The sequence below is a fragment of the Coenobita brevimanus genome, chromosome 94 (assembly GCF_032717465.1).
Source record: "Coenobita brevimanus isolate Jiangsu-jjx chromosome 94, ASM3271746v2, whole genome shotgun sequence".
In the NCBI taxonomy this organism is placed as follows: Eukaryota; Metazoa; Arthropoda; class Malacostraca; order Decapoda; family Coenobitidae; genus Coenobita; species Coenobita brevimanus.
The window spans coordinates 7531338-7546515 of NC_137047.1; the positions used below are offsets into that span (position 1 = coordinate 7531338).

Consider the following 15178-nt stretch of genomic DNA (forward strand, 5'->3'; position numbering starts at 1 on the left):
TATTTTTACTATACTGTATTTGACACCTAATCACTGTATTAAAGTTTTTCCTTGTGGAAATTAAAAGGTAAAAATTTGTCATGTTTATCTAGATCTCGTGTGCAGTCAAGGTTTGCACAGGTCAAGACAGAAGCAACATTTACACAAGGAACCATGAAGTGCTTTTTACCCATCCAGAAATTAGTTTGTTACTGATATGGACAAATAATAGAAATCATAGAAAAACAAAGAGATGCATTGGCTACGATACCTGGCAGAACTTGCTAAACACGACTACATGGAAGATACAGTTATTGTTCTGTCTTATTGTCAGTGTTTATCTTAGTGATCCTTTGCCTTCCTCACTCCTCCTCTCCTGCAGTCAATCCATTCTTCTCCCTTTCTTCTATCTCAGCCTTGCTCTTCATCTCTTACTCCCAAGGGTTTCAACTCACTCTTGTTCTTTGTGTTCATTTTCACTTTGTTCTGCCTTCATACATAAATGCTCCTGGGTATCTACACAAGGCTCAAGCTTGTACCAACACAGTTACCAGGACACATTCCATCTATCACTGTCACTGCTTTTCAGCTAAATTTCATGACAGGCCTATAGCCTACCATGAGGTTGGATTAGTGTGATGCTGACTGTAGGACAAAGTGATGCTATTCCACAATCTATGAACTTGTAATACATGAGAACAGCAGGTGCTGCTAAGTTTGGGAGACATGATTTCAGCAATAATTTAGTTTATTGTATACATTGTGCTGGGATGATGATGTGCTATCTCTATAGTATCTTAATTTTGGGAGCACTTCTTGTGTAAGTGAAGTGGCTCTTATGCACATGAATTTCTCTGTAATTGTTCTGTACCAGGAATCTTCTTTGCTCTGAACTACAGAATAACTTCATTTACCCTGTACTGTTATCAACCCATCACCTTCAGAATAACTTCATTTATCCTGTACCTTTCTTTATCATCCCATCAACTACAGAATAACTTCATTTGTCCTGTACCTTTATAATCCCAGAACTCTACCCATTATTGTACAAGGCCACCCCTCGTCTCTGCTACTATATTATCTTATTTGACTATCCTCTCCTCTAACTCAGTAAAGACTCTACCCTCTTTTGCACCTTCCTAAGACCAGTCAAAGTAGGTCTTGCGACAGGCTCTGGCAGAACCGCACCAGGTGGTTTCATCCAAAACAGGGCACACCTTCCCGCCCCTTCTGGCATGACGCAGGATTGTTCTGGTCCTAGTCTGCTCACCGATGCCACAGGTCTTGCTGCATGGGGACCACTCAGACCACTCGGACACACGGCAATCACGCGGGGGACCTGTAGGAACCGATAGTGAACATAATAGGGATGAACGGATGGTTGTAACAGTACAGGTGATATGTGAGGTGGAGATATTGTACAGATTATCTGGGGGAAGTTACATCATCATCACTGCCATCCAGACTTTTTTCATTCTCCCAAGGATGGGGTGAGGCAAGGTCCCCCAAATAAGGAAGGAGATATAGTATATGAAACTGCTGGAACTATTGGCAACATCCTCAGTGAAATAGGAGAGTCACAAGAGAAAAATAATGGCTGATGTGATACAAAAAGGGCAGATAAAAGTATGAGGCATTCCTTGCTTCTCTCTTCCCCAATCCTTTCTCTCTCTCTTCATTTCCCACTTTTTTCTACAGGAAGACTTGATTTAGATTTTTTTTTTCTTCTGTTTAGTCCACGATAAATACTAGAGAAACTTTATCATGCTGAAGCTCTGTAGTTACCTATAATGCTGATCTACCAGTTTCTCTGTTTTCAGTACTCCAGTACAGTACTGTAATTGCAATCCTCGTTTCATATGAACATGAACCTGGTGAGCTGCTGGCCAAAGCTGTCCTGCTATCCACCATCCTCCTTTAAGGAGAGAGGGAGGGGTCTGAGGGATGACGGTATATCTGGGCAGCCTCATTACCCAGTCATGTGTATTGGTATCACTACATGACAGCATTACTCTCCGACACCATAATGCTGCAAAACAGCAGTGATTAGGCTATTTTGGAATATCCCTGGCTTACAAGGACAGTCTGTACTCACGTATCTTCTTGACCCCCTTCCTGCGCCTCCTTTCCTCCCTCCTCTGCTTCCTGCGCTGCTTCCTTCTCTTCCTGCGTTGTTCCTTCTGGTAGTTCTTCACAATGTCATCGATCACAGCCATTGCATTGCCAGAGGGGATGTGGTTCTCGGGGGATGAGGCCACTCCCTTTGTCTCCCCATCTTCACCATCCACAGAATTGCTCATGATGGAGACCTAAAATTAAAAATCCCCATCATTAATGTTTTCGATTTAATGTCTGTATTCCATAATGCACCGTTGGAGGAGATGTAGTTCTAGAGGGATGAGGTCACTCTTTTTGTTTCTCTGTCTTTGCTGTCCACTGAAATCCACATGACAGAGATCTGGAATTGAGTTTGAATGGTTAGAGCACAAATGGATCATTGCACCACCAGAGGGGATTATGACACTTCCTGTGTCTTCTCATTTTCACTCCCTTTGTGTCCCTAACTTCACCTCCCTCTTGATTATCCATATGTGGCTCATGATGAAAAGCAAGCATACAGTGTACAGAATTAAACACTGGATATGACATTGCCTGATGGGATGAGGTTATGCCCTTTGTCTCTTCAGTTTTGCCCTCCATCAAGGTTCTCATGATGAAGTCATGGAATGGAGTTGCTGGTTGTAAAGAACTTGGAGCATTTTTTTTTTTTTTTGGGGGGGGGGGGAGGAGGGAATGCAGCCACACACTTTGTATTCTCATCTTCACCTCTCTTTGCCTTCTGCCTTCTTGCTTAAGTCAGAAACCTGGAAAAGAATTTGTTAGAATTTTTTTTTGACCGACAAATATGATACCTGACCTTTTTGTTGCTACGGACGCGTGTAAAGAAACATCAGTCAATGGTTTTAAGATTCTGCAACCTTTCTGCTGGCATGGCTGCAGGTAGGAATGAAACCAGGCCAACATCAGGCATTACTGTCTCCCAAAAGAATCGTAAAGATGATCTAATATAACCCTTTTGCTGTAAGGATTAAAGGATGTAATTGGTATTTATTCTGCCATGCATCTGGCAAGTTTGTCCGAGAGAATCTTGGCAGTCACATAAAAAAAGTAAATGAAAATAAGATCTTTTGCTGATAAGGACACAAGGCCTTTGTATATTGGCTAACATCAGACAGCTGTGATCATGAGGGAAACTGGCATTTAGTGAATTAAAATAATCAGGCTTGACTCAGTTGCTGCGGATGCGTGTAGGTATTTCACTCAGTTTTAATCCCAAGAAAAATGAGTTATTGTAGCAGTCACTCTCTGGATTAAAACGGGAGAGATGAAAGGGTTTATTTCATGATGAGTAGTAACAGTAACATATTTAATGGATTACAGGTGAACCTGAAGCAAAATGGCTGAGTCCGTATTTTACGTCACTAAGGTTAAAACAATTCAGAAATACAATATAAACTTTATAAAAATATTTTTCAGTTTCAGGAATGTCAATTGATAGGTCCGTAATATCTCCCTTCAGGCCTGGTACATTTGCACTTTTTCTACCTTCGGCATCCCTTACCATTCACTGGTTGGTGAGTGTTGCTATGCAGTGGATGACGTGTTATGTGTTTAGATATACAGTATTTATTGATGCGGGAGGATCACTGCTGACGATCGAGTGCGTAAGTATATGTATCCTTAATGTTGTAGCCTACGTAGAGGTCAGTGATTAGTTCCACATTACCATCACAACAATGCGCTACATTTGTAAATGCGTGGTGTTTTTGTTGTTACTGTCATTGCACTGCTTTGAAATACTGTGGCTGGATCAGTTTCGATTGTTATACTTCGCTGTTCCTTTTTATAGTTACTTAGGTTTGCCTTCACATCTAAAAGTAACGGAAGAAAACGATATGGATTAAAATTTTAGGGTAAACTTATAGAAACAACAGATTGTTCTACCGCTGGACAGAGAGAAGGGAAGCTCCTGGCCATAGCCACGCGACCCCCTGGCGATGCCCCCAAACCTTCTTGAAAAAAAAAAAAAAAAAAGCTCATTTTGTCACTAGCCATGACCAGGTACGCACTGAGGTAAATTATAAACATTGACGATAGTGGGCTAAGCCTGCAGTTAGGTTTTTGCGCTCGTAGTTAAGCTTCTGAGCATTTCAGGAAGCTACAGCAAAGGTCAGCCGAAAGAGGGAATTAGAAAGGTGTGCATTGAAAAATGTACGTGTGATGAATGATTAATGCTACAGACCTCCCATAGTTGAAGTGTGGTCTATTGTGGTGTTTAAAAAATGTACTTGAGTTTGGAAGTAAAATGCAGGAATGGGATACAGATGTATAATGTGACGAATGAGTCACTTGTGAAGGGTGATATGAAATCTCCAGAGCCATATACGTCACCATAACCCACCCTGTCTGTTCTCGTGGCGGGAATAGCGTTGTCTTGTGAATTGTGGATCCCCGGCTCAGTCACTCCGTCCACCCAGTGCGGGGGACGGGGTGAGGTGTCAGTAAGGGGCCTGCGGTGACGCTGGTGGGGGGCGTTGTCGGTGGAGTTGGCCTGTGAGGCGGGGGTCTGGCTGGTGGCGGAGGGGCGGTTCAGGCTCTTCACTGACGTCACGTAGGACACCCGGTTCTGGGGCAGGGAAGGGAAATTGTTAGGCCATTCGGAAAAATAGGGTTTGGACTCACATTTGTAGTGGCGGGAAAGATGAAGGAACTGAATTAACCTTCATCTGACAGAAAAGGTGAAAGGATGTAGGTTAATGAAAAGTAGAAGTTGATACGATAATATCTGAAATTCTGAATATGGTACTACCAGCACCTTTGGACATATTATATAAACCTCAAAATTGACAGACCTTAAATATCAAGGAATTTTAAACATTACTGGTTCCTTTAGGTAAAAACACTGAAACCAAAACAGTGTGCAAAAGCAATAGGTAGACTGATGTTAGGGGAGCAATATGCAGTCGATGAATCGTGTAAGAATTACACTTTACAGTACAACTTCAGGACGACAGATTGAGGATATTATCTCAAGAAGACAGCAACAACTACAACAAAAACAACACGTAGTTACAACAGTATGATGTCATACGAGGCTGTAACTCAAAGGCAAAAGACTACATACAGCTCTGACATGCAGACCAGACAACAGAGCTTCCTTATTGACTACACACACAACAGTATATGTGACACATTGCAGAGGGCCGTATTTAGGGAGCCGCCAGGGCCATTTAAGTCCCCACGCCAGAAAAGGCCCCTTAAGTATGACTATACAGTATATAAACTAAGTTATTTTTATGCGCATAATTTTGTTTTCAGAGATAATATCAGGATGAATTATTTTTGCGCTCGCAAGCTGCAACTCGGATTTGGAAGGTGGAGCATCCATAATCAAAGAACAGTCTGTGCAAGGCCCCACATTACACTCGGCCCAGCCCTCACACACCCTAAATACGCCGCTGGTAATTAAGGAAATTCTTATGTTAGCAGATAAAACACACACACACACACACACACACACACACACACACACACACACACACACACACACACACACATTGTGAACAAATCACGTTCTCAGAACTGTATATCTCTTTGTGTAAAGATGAATGATTAGAATGTTAAAAATCCCAGTCCATATAACGTTACTGACAAGCGTAAATTTCACTACTTAACATCTAAACAGAAGTACCATTAACAGTAAACATCTAAAATCTAATAGATGTAAATGCTAATAACAGGAAACATCAAAGTGTAAATACTAACAACAATGCATCGTCTAATGAGTAACGACTAATTAGGTTATTACAGAAAACTTAACACTACCATAACGTATGCTGATATCTAGAAAGAACATTACCATAACTTATGCTGATATCTAGAAAGAAACCATCATCAAATCCCAGCGTCTTTGTTTATCCTCAGTTTGTTTACACGAATGTATCTGGAACATTTGACTTTATTTTTTTCTTCGACATCAGCATACTATTGCATCACGTTTCAACAGTGATTTTTTTTGCACAACTGAACGTCTAAACATAGTACAGTAATAGCATAGTATAAATCTAAGCAGTAACTAGGGGAGAGAGAGAGAGAGAGAGAGAGACTATTCACGTAGGATTAGGAGGCTTTCTAGGGATTTTCATGGCCATTTATTTTGCATATGGCCCCTTTATAATTTCTGGCACGTATGTTACCCCTTTTAGGTACCAAAATTCATTGCAAAAATGACATGCAGCTAAACAGCGGGCTGAATGCAGACAAATGAATGGGCAGTGAACTAAAAACCTAGATAGCTTCCTAAGCCTACAGTTCCAAAGCTACCGAATCTTCCAGTGTGTCAGTATTGTTAGGGTAATTTTCGTTCTTTCTGTCCTTTGCCACTGGGCCTAAATGACGACTACAATGTTTGCGTGCGGTCCGCAGGGTGTGTGTACTGTATAGGCTACTGCGCTACGACATGACAACAAAGAATTGGTTAGTAGGATATTGCGGCGCAGCGCACGGTCGGCAGGGATCTGTACCATCTCAACTTTTCCAGAGCCTTCCTCTTCAGTACTGTTTGTAAACAAGTAGAACATATGCATCCCGATATGTCCCGTAAAGACTAATACTAAATGAGCTGTATACCAAAATGGAGTCGAGAAGATTCGTTCGAGATACTCAGTTCTGTTGTAACAATATACCGTATAATTATATATATATATATATATATATATATATATATATATATATATATATATATATATATATATATATACAGGTGGGCCAAAAGTTACTTTATTTGAGTAACACAGTCATATTTCAACAAAAACTTGTTATATTTCAGCTTCCATATTAATGTGGATGCAAGATGGTACACCTCCTCACTATGGTAGGAATGTGCGGGAGTTTCTTGGTAACACTTTCTATACATGGGTTGGAAGAAGGGGTATTGGTGAGTGGCCTCCAGGGTCTCATGACCTAACGCCATGTGACTTCGCAGTTTGGGTGATTATCAAAGAGGAGTTTACAAGATAAAGCCTAGAAGTCTTCAAGAACTGAAAGAAAGAATAATAGCAGAATAGGACAATTTGAAAAATGATTATGAGTTGTGAAGAATTTGCCACTCCGTCTAAGAGGTGCCAGTTTTCTTTAGAGGAAGAAGGGGGTCATTTTGAATATTTGATTTAACTTGATTTTTAATTTACTTGATGTACACTTAATTTAGTTGAAATATAATTGGTGTACACTTTATTTAGTTGGTAAATAACTGTTAAGAAATTAATATTATGGTAAAGTAATTTTACTTTTGGCCTTCCCTGTATATATATATATATATATATATATATATATATATATATATATAAGGATGCTCTTGCAGTGGTGTAAAATAATTTAGCATCTTTTATGTAAAAGTTTTCTTTTCTGGCGTTGTTAAAAACTAGCAATTTTTCCTCTTTTCTCTAAGGGATTTTCTTTTCTTGTGTCTGGCTCTGGAGAATGTGGCAACAGTTCCCTTGGGTCGCCGCGCCGACTGACTACCTTAATACTGTTGGTCTTAGTGCTGGCGGCGGACACCTGCCTCCCGCTGGAGTCACTCGCGGCCTGCAACAAAAAAACACAACCCACACAGTAATCTCGCCCTCGCCTTCCTCCCTGTGTGCCTCCTTTTCCTCCTCCTATCTCATTCTCTCGCTGTGGTTTCCTCAGTACATAAACTCTGCGATGACGTATTATGTTAGCTTAATCTTTTTGCAATGTCCAGTTCACAGTGTTAATATCGTTAGTACAATTGTTTTATTCTGATTTGTGGTACTGTCAGACAATATTATCCAGCATAGGAATTATTTTTCGTCCTGAGGGCGATAATAAAGACTATAGCCTTTTTCACCCCCTCAGTTTCGAAAAGTCTCTCCTAAAATGAATTGAATTTCCAGTATAAAAAAAAAAAAAAAGTCATCGCAGTAAGAAGTTAAACTAACCTTCTCCATCTTCCCTTTATCTGTGTCTTCGCCGAAATCTCGAAACCTGGACGAAAAGTATTGAGAGATTTTTTTTTTTTTCTCCCTCCCTATCGCTGTCTTGCTCTCGAGGATGGCCTTGTGTTGGTTCTTGAGTTCCGGGTTCGGAAATTTTCACATTTTTTCGTTACCCGTATCTTTATTTTATTTTGTTAGTCCTAGGAAACAGGGTGATATAATTTTCGGCAACTCGCCCTGTACCGTTGCGCGAGATTCAGCCTGTGTGTGTGTGTGTGTGTGTGTGTGTGTGTGTGTGTGTGTGTGTGTGTGTGTGTGCGTGTTAACTCCTAGGCTGTTTGATAAATTTGAGTGAAATTTCCCAGGTGAGTTCGTCTGGTTACTCCGAAGTTCTTCCAGGATGTACAGTTTTCCAGTCATGATTTTTTAAGGGGGTCAGCCCCCCCCCCATCAGATTAAAGTTCTCAGAAATAGTGAAAGGAGGGCAGAGATGACCTTGGTATCTTATTTCATGTTGTACAGTGGACCCTCATCCATAATGCGATATGTGGGAAATATAACCCCTCAGTGATTCTTGGGGGGGTTTGCCCCTGTCCATAAAACAGAAACGATCATAAATAGGGGAAAGTGAGCACATGGATTTGTGCAAAATTTCTGAGGTCTGTTCGTCTGGCTCCTTGATACTGTCTTCTGCTGTATAATTTTCCCACTATTTTTTGAGGGGGTCAGCCGTCTCCAAGACTTACAAAGGATACAAAATAGGGGAAGGAGGACAAAATAAATATCATCTTGATATCTTAGTACTGTACATGATGTAAAATGAGCTCCTATCCGCTGCTACTTTTACTGTTGCTTTGTAATGTTTTCGTAGCGGCGTGCATATCGCAGGATTAGGTGTGCAGTTTCCATTTTATTATTTTTCTGAATTCACAGGAAGAAAACTGCGCGTATAATTGACTCAGTTTTGTTAGTTTTTGGCTGGCCATATGAAATCCGGGTTTCGTCTACCATAGATTTTATACTTTCGGTATCAGGGATATCGTTGTTTTGCCTTTATTACAATTTTTGAAGGAGGGAGGGAATCGGGTTATTAATATGTACTGTGTGTATATATATATATTCCACTCGTTTTGAGACAAATGGCCTCACACAGTGTTGGTCAGCACTGTTTTGAGAGTAGTGATTTTTTTAATGTGCTGGTGGAGCTGTTGGAAAACTTTGATAACATTAAGCGAAATTGAAATCTTCAGACTGTTTCTTCTGTGAGATGCGCGAAGACGGCAGCAACAGTTTACTTGCTTTATAGGATACTTCCAAAACACCCGAGATAATTTAATAATAATAATAATAATAATAATAATAATAATAATTAGTAATAATAATTATGATAATAATGCGTTAGAATATGATATGCCGGTATGCTGTGTAATTTGATCTGGAAACTGATGAGTCTAAGGAACTAACAGGGGATGAAGTTAAATAGTAATAATAATAATGAGTGAATTATGTGTCAATATAAGATTTATGGGGTTTAATCGGGAAGCTGAAGAGATGAAGTTGGACGAATTATATACAAAGGAAGAACATATATAACATTCTTGGCACCCCTGTTTAACTTGATAGTGCATCGAATAAATAAATAAAATGAATAAATAAATAAATAAATAAAAAGTGCAGTTGGTAAGGTCTGTGGTAGAGCGAGGATTCCCGGAGCCTGAATGGTGAGTGGATGAGTGTGTGGTCTGTTTGGTTTGGCATGGTGTTGATAGTTCTCCCTGTATCGTGTATTATCTTGCCTTGTTTCGGGGACCCTAACTCACCTCATCCTTAGGTGGGGAAAGGGTCAAAATGATGGTGATGATAATGGTGGTGGTGCTGGTGATGATGATGATGATGGTGTTGGTGGTGATGTTAATAGTGGTGGTGGTGGTGGTGGTGGTGCTGATGGTGGTGGTGGTTGTAGTGATGCCTTGGTTTGGAACAGAAAGGTGATTGAACAAAGTAAAACTAATATTTCATTCATGGTAGTTTTCATTTTGGTGAACTCTTATTTGGGTAAGAATCAGTGGAGAGGTGTCCATTAGTTTTAACCCCTTCAGCTCCAGGTAATCCCGTTAAGTTATAGAAAATCGTTTGGCTTAAAAAAAAAAAAAAAAAAAAGGCAGGTAGATTGCTTGCTATCGTCAGTTCGTTTTTACCTGACGAGGATCCTTAACCCTTTTCAGCACAGTTAATGTCCAGGTGTACTCAGATTGAAGGGTTAATTTGATTTTTTTTTTTTTTTAAAGATGAACAGAGAAAGGAAAAACAAATGAATAAAAGAAAATAACCCTTACACCAGATTACAGGTGTCCTTCATTCCTAAAAATAAAAAATTAAAAAAATGGGCACCTCTCCATCTTATTTTTGGTTACAAGATGAACAGAGGAAGGAAAAACAAATGAATTAAAAAAAACATACATCAGATCATATGTGTCATCCATTCTTCAAAAAATAAATAAATAAATAAATAAACAAATAAAAAGACCACCTCTCCATCTTAAGCACTAAGTTATAACAGTAGTGTGATGTTTGAGTCTCACCTGGTCGCCGAAGTGCTTGTAGGCGATGTCCTCGAGGTTGACCAGGTCGTAGGGGGAGCGAGGCGTGTCCAGGTGCTCCCTCAGGCTGTATTCCTTCTCCTGTACAACGAATAGGGCATCTGCTGTACTAAGTTACGGAGGGGCAACAACCACAGCTTTGTATTATAGAGGTCTACAGTAAATTAACTCTCTCTCTCTCTCTCTCTCTCTCTCTCTCTCTGGTGTGTGTGTGTGTGTGTGTAATTCACCGGGTCGGTCAGGATCACTTGATGGTCGTGATCGTCAGCATTTACCCTCCCGGAAGGGAGCTGAGAGCTCATATAGTCCGATCTAAGGGCAAGGCTGTGACTTTCACACACGCACACACCCGTCCCCTTGCTCAAGGGGGTCAGTAACCACCCACTTCGTCAGTGAAACTTTTCGCAACCTGAGCGAGGCGCGAACTCCCGTCCACCAGTTGGCAAGCGAGAACGTTACCACCGCACCAGCGAGCGGTGCGTGCGTGTGTGTGTGTGTGTGTGTGTGTGTGTGTGTGTGTGTGTTAGGGAATTAACTGGCAAAAATGCCCCCCCAGTGAATTCTTTTTACTCAAGATTCCTTTTTCGAATTGCGAGTAACTCAAACTCCGTTTCCCACGAGACTTTTACACTGACAGAACAAAAAAAGAAGAAGAAGAAAAAAAAAAAGGAGATAAGGGGAAAAAAAAGTCTCCAATTCTGTTCACGTAGAGAGGGGGAAGGGAGGGAGGGAGATATGGAAGGGAAGAAGGGAGGGAGGTAGATATGGAAGGGAAGAAGGGAGGGAGGGAGGGAGGCGCGTCATCCCCTTATTAAAACTTCCTTCCCCCAACTTGGCGCAAAAAAAGGGAGTGGTCTTGTACAACTTCCTGCTGCCAATTAACCATCGCTCGGTTTAGCAGCTGAAATTTTCCCCTGGACTGCTGAAGTAAGAAAAGAAAATAATACAGTACAATACAAGTAAAAACTGTCCCGTCAAGGAGGTAAATGAATGAAATGCCTACCTCAAACGTCGACGTGATGTTAGTTTGAAGGAGTAAAGCCATTAGTGTTGACGTAAGAGACCCACAAGTAAACACAAGCCATTAATGTTGACGTAAAGGGTCCACGAATAAACACGGCCTATTAATGTTGACGTAAGACCCACAAGTAAACACAAGCTATTAATGTTGACCTAAGAGACCCCTAGGTAAACTCAAGCTATTAATGTTGACGTAAGAGGTCCACAAGTAAACACAAGCTATTAATGTTGACGTAAGAGGTCCACAAGTAAACTCAAGCTATTATTGTTTACGTAAAATGCCACATGTAAACACGACCCAACACGAATCACGCTACGCTGATGTTTACGTAAGAGACTCACATTTTTTTTTTATATTAACCAACTTCCTCTGACGAGAGATGGATTGGTAGATGGATTGGATGTAGGGTAATGTATGATTTCCTCTTCCCCTCCTCCTCACCTGTGCTCTTAGATCACACACACACACACACACACACACACACACACACACACACACACACACACACACACACACACACACACACACACACACACACACACACACACACACACACACACACACACACACACACACACACACACACACACACACACACACACACACACACACACACACACACACACACACACACACACACACACACACACACACACACACACACACACACACACACACACACACACACACACACACACACACACACACACACACACACACACACACACACACACACACACACACACACACACACACACACACACACACACACACACACACACACACACACACACACACACACACACACACACACACACACACACACACACACACACACACACACACACACACACACACACACACACACACACACACACACACACACACACACACACACACACACACACACACACACACACACACACACACACACACACACACACACACACACACACACACACACACACACACACACACACACACACACACACACACACACACACACACACACACACACACACACACACACACACACACACACACACACACACACACACACACACACACACACACACACACACACACACACACACACACACACACACACACACACACACACACACACACACACACACACACACACACACACACACACACACACACACACACACACACACACACACACACACCTGGAAAACTCGAGATTCCAAGACTTTCCTACGCCTCTGTGGGTGAGTTTTTAGTTGAAAACAAAATTTGTTGATTGAATGTATCACATGCAGAAAGAATTTCAACTTCATCTCACATGTGAGTAAAGTTATTAGCTTCTGCATAGCTAGCTTCTGCATAGCATGATGGTCGTGTCGGGCCGCTCATTTCCAAACTGAGAGTAAACATCCCTCCCACACTTCGCTCGCTCGCTCGTAACAAGGCTTAATTTATTGCGCTTGATATGACAGCATACCTTAGGCTTTATATGATGGAATTTAGATTTAGACCTTAGCCAAGACGATTTATAAACCTTTCAAAATTTATTAACACAGCCCTTAAACTTTCTGTGTATCAGGTTTCTTATGTATGTATATATGTATTAGGTTAGCTATGGTATTACGCTTTGAAATTATATTGTGGCTTTGCAGTTTGTATGGAGGCCGTGGAGTTGATATTAAAGCCTTAGTTTTTTTTTTTTTTTTTAGAGGTAGGCTTTGTAGAGCGTTCCTAAACTATTTATTACACCCTCAGAGTTTTCTTAGTGGGGATTGTATCAGTGGCAGCTGAGACACATTGTATAATTGTACCGACATCTCTCTCTCTCTCTCTCTCTCTCTCTCTCTCCCACCTTCGTGATAGTAAACGTAGCGATCCTGGGGAGATGTGTGAGGGTGGGGTAGTAGAAGGAGTGAGCAGGATGGTCTGGATAGTTTGCGGTGATCCTGAAGATTCGCTCCGCCGGAGACGTGGGCCAGTTCGGAGATGTGAAAGTGAGTCCATTGTCCGTACCGGCATCCAAGGGGTCCACCTGTGTAGTGCCAACAGATTTTGCGGTTAGATAAAATGTATGGGCATTGTTATTACTATTGATATTTATTATTATTGTTATTATTATTATTATTATTATTATTATTATTATTGCTACTACTACTAATGCTACTGCTATCATCACCACCACCACTACCACTTCTACTACTACTACTACTGCTACTACCACCACTACTGCTACTACTACTACTGTTATTATTATTATTATTATTATTATTATTATTATTTATTATTTATCGTTTATCAGTATGTTTATTATGATGAGATGCAATTAAATATATTAGTGTTTGTTATGATATGCTGTTGTGTTTATCGTGGTGGTTATTATGATGTGAAGCTGTTAAGTGTAGTCGTAATTATAGTGTTTATTGGTTGCTAAATTACATACCTAAGATTTCCTTGGGTAATTAGGGAGATGGTCATTTATAGTCATTAGCGGATGGGTCGTTAGGAGAGGAGGGAGAGGGAGAATGGAGGGAGGAGGGAAGAGGGAAGAGGGAGGTTTGCGGGAGGGGGAGGGGGAGAAGAGCAATAGAGGAGGGGGAAGGAGAGGGAGTAGTGGGAGAGAGGAGGGGGAGAAAGGAGAGGCAAGAAGGGGGTTTAAGGGAGGCGGGATAAAAGAAGGAGAAGGAAGGGGAGAAAAAAGTTTGAGGGAGAGAGGAGAAAGAGGTAGAGGAGGGAGAGGAGCCGAGAAGGTTGGGGGGAGAAAGAGGAAAGAGAAAAATGGGAACAGGAGAGAGAGAGAGAGAGTAGAGGAGAGTAGCTTGAAGTAATGAAGTAAGGGAGAGAAAGAGGGGGGAAGCAGAGTGAGAGAGGAGGGAGGAGATGACGAGAGGATATGAGAGAGAATAGGGAGGAAAAATCGGGGGGGGGAGGGAGAAGAGGAGGGAGGAGATAGGAAAGAGAAAGGGATGAGGAAGGGGGGAGGTACCATAGTAGAAGAAAACGGAGGGAGGGAGGGAGGGGTGGGGGAAGGGAGGAATTAGGAGAAAAGGGAGAGAGAGGAGGAAGGAGAGAGACAAGAGGGAAGAAGGGGTAAGAGGGGAAGAGTGACTGCGTATTTTGATTTCATTTCTACTTTGTTTTTAATCAGCTGACGTGTGGGGGGGGGGTAGGATTTGAAATATCCTGCGTAGCCCCGTTTTCTTTAAGTATTCCTTCTACCATTCGACGATGAGGAAGTAAAAATAAATCCCCATTAATCCCTGCAGTAGCTTCAGATAGATCTCCGTTAATCCCTCCGTTTAAATAACCTGAAATAAATTTCCATTAATCCCTTCATTGCAGTTATCTTCTTTCCTATTTGATGCTTGTTTCTGTCGGACTCTCTCTCTCTCTCTCTCTCTCTCTCTCTCTCTCTCTCTCTCTCTCTCTCTCCGTAGTGAAGGGGTTTTGGGGTGATTATGGTGAAAGCCATTAGGGGTGAGGGGCTCATTAAAAGTTGGCCAGCATCAATCTCTCTCTCTCTCTCTCTCTCTCTCTCTCTCACCTGACCCCCTCACCTATAGAGACCCAAT

General features: G+C 41.5%; 1 pseudogene across 1 annotated transcript in view; it reads right to left on the reverse strand.

The window, feature by feature from the left end:
• Positions 1–691: 691 nt before the first annotated feature.
• LOC145412989 (uncharacterized) overlaps positions 692–15178 on the reverse strand; it is a 191655-nt pseudogene continuing 177168 nt past the window's right edge. Inside the window, exons 5-10 of the transcript XR_013899649.1 lie at positions 13462–13641; positions 10583–10681; positions 7564–7626; positions 4442–4666; positions 2075–2288; positions 692–1318 (exon numbers count right to left, since the gene is read on the reverse strand). The product of XR_013899649.1 is annotated as an uncharacterized LOC145412989 (transcript). The remainder of the gene's footprint in view (positions 1319–2074; positions 2289–4441; positions 4667–7563; positions 7627–10582; positions 10682–13461; positions 13642–15178) is intronic.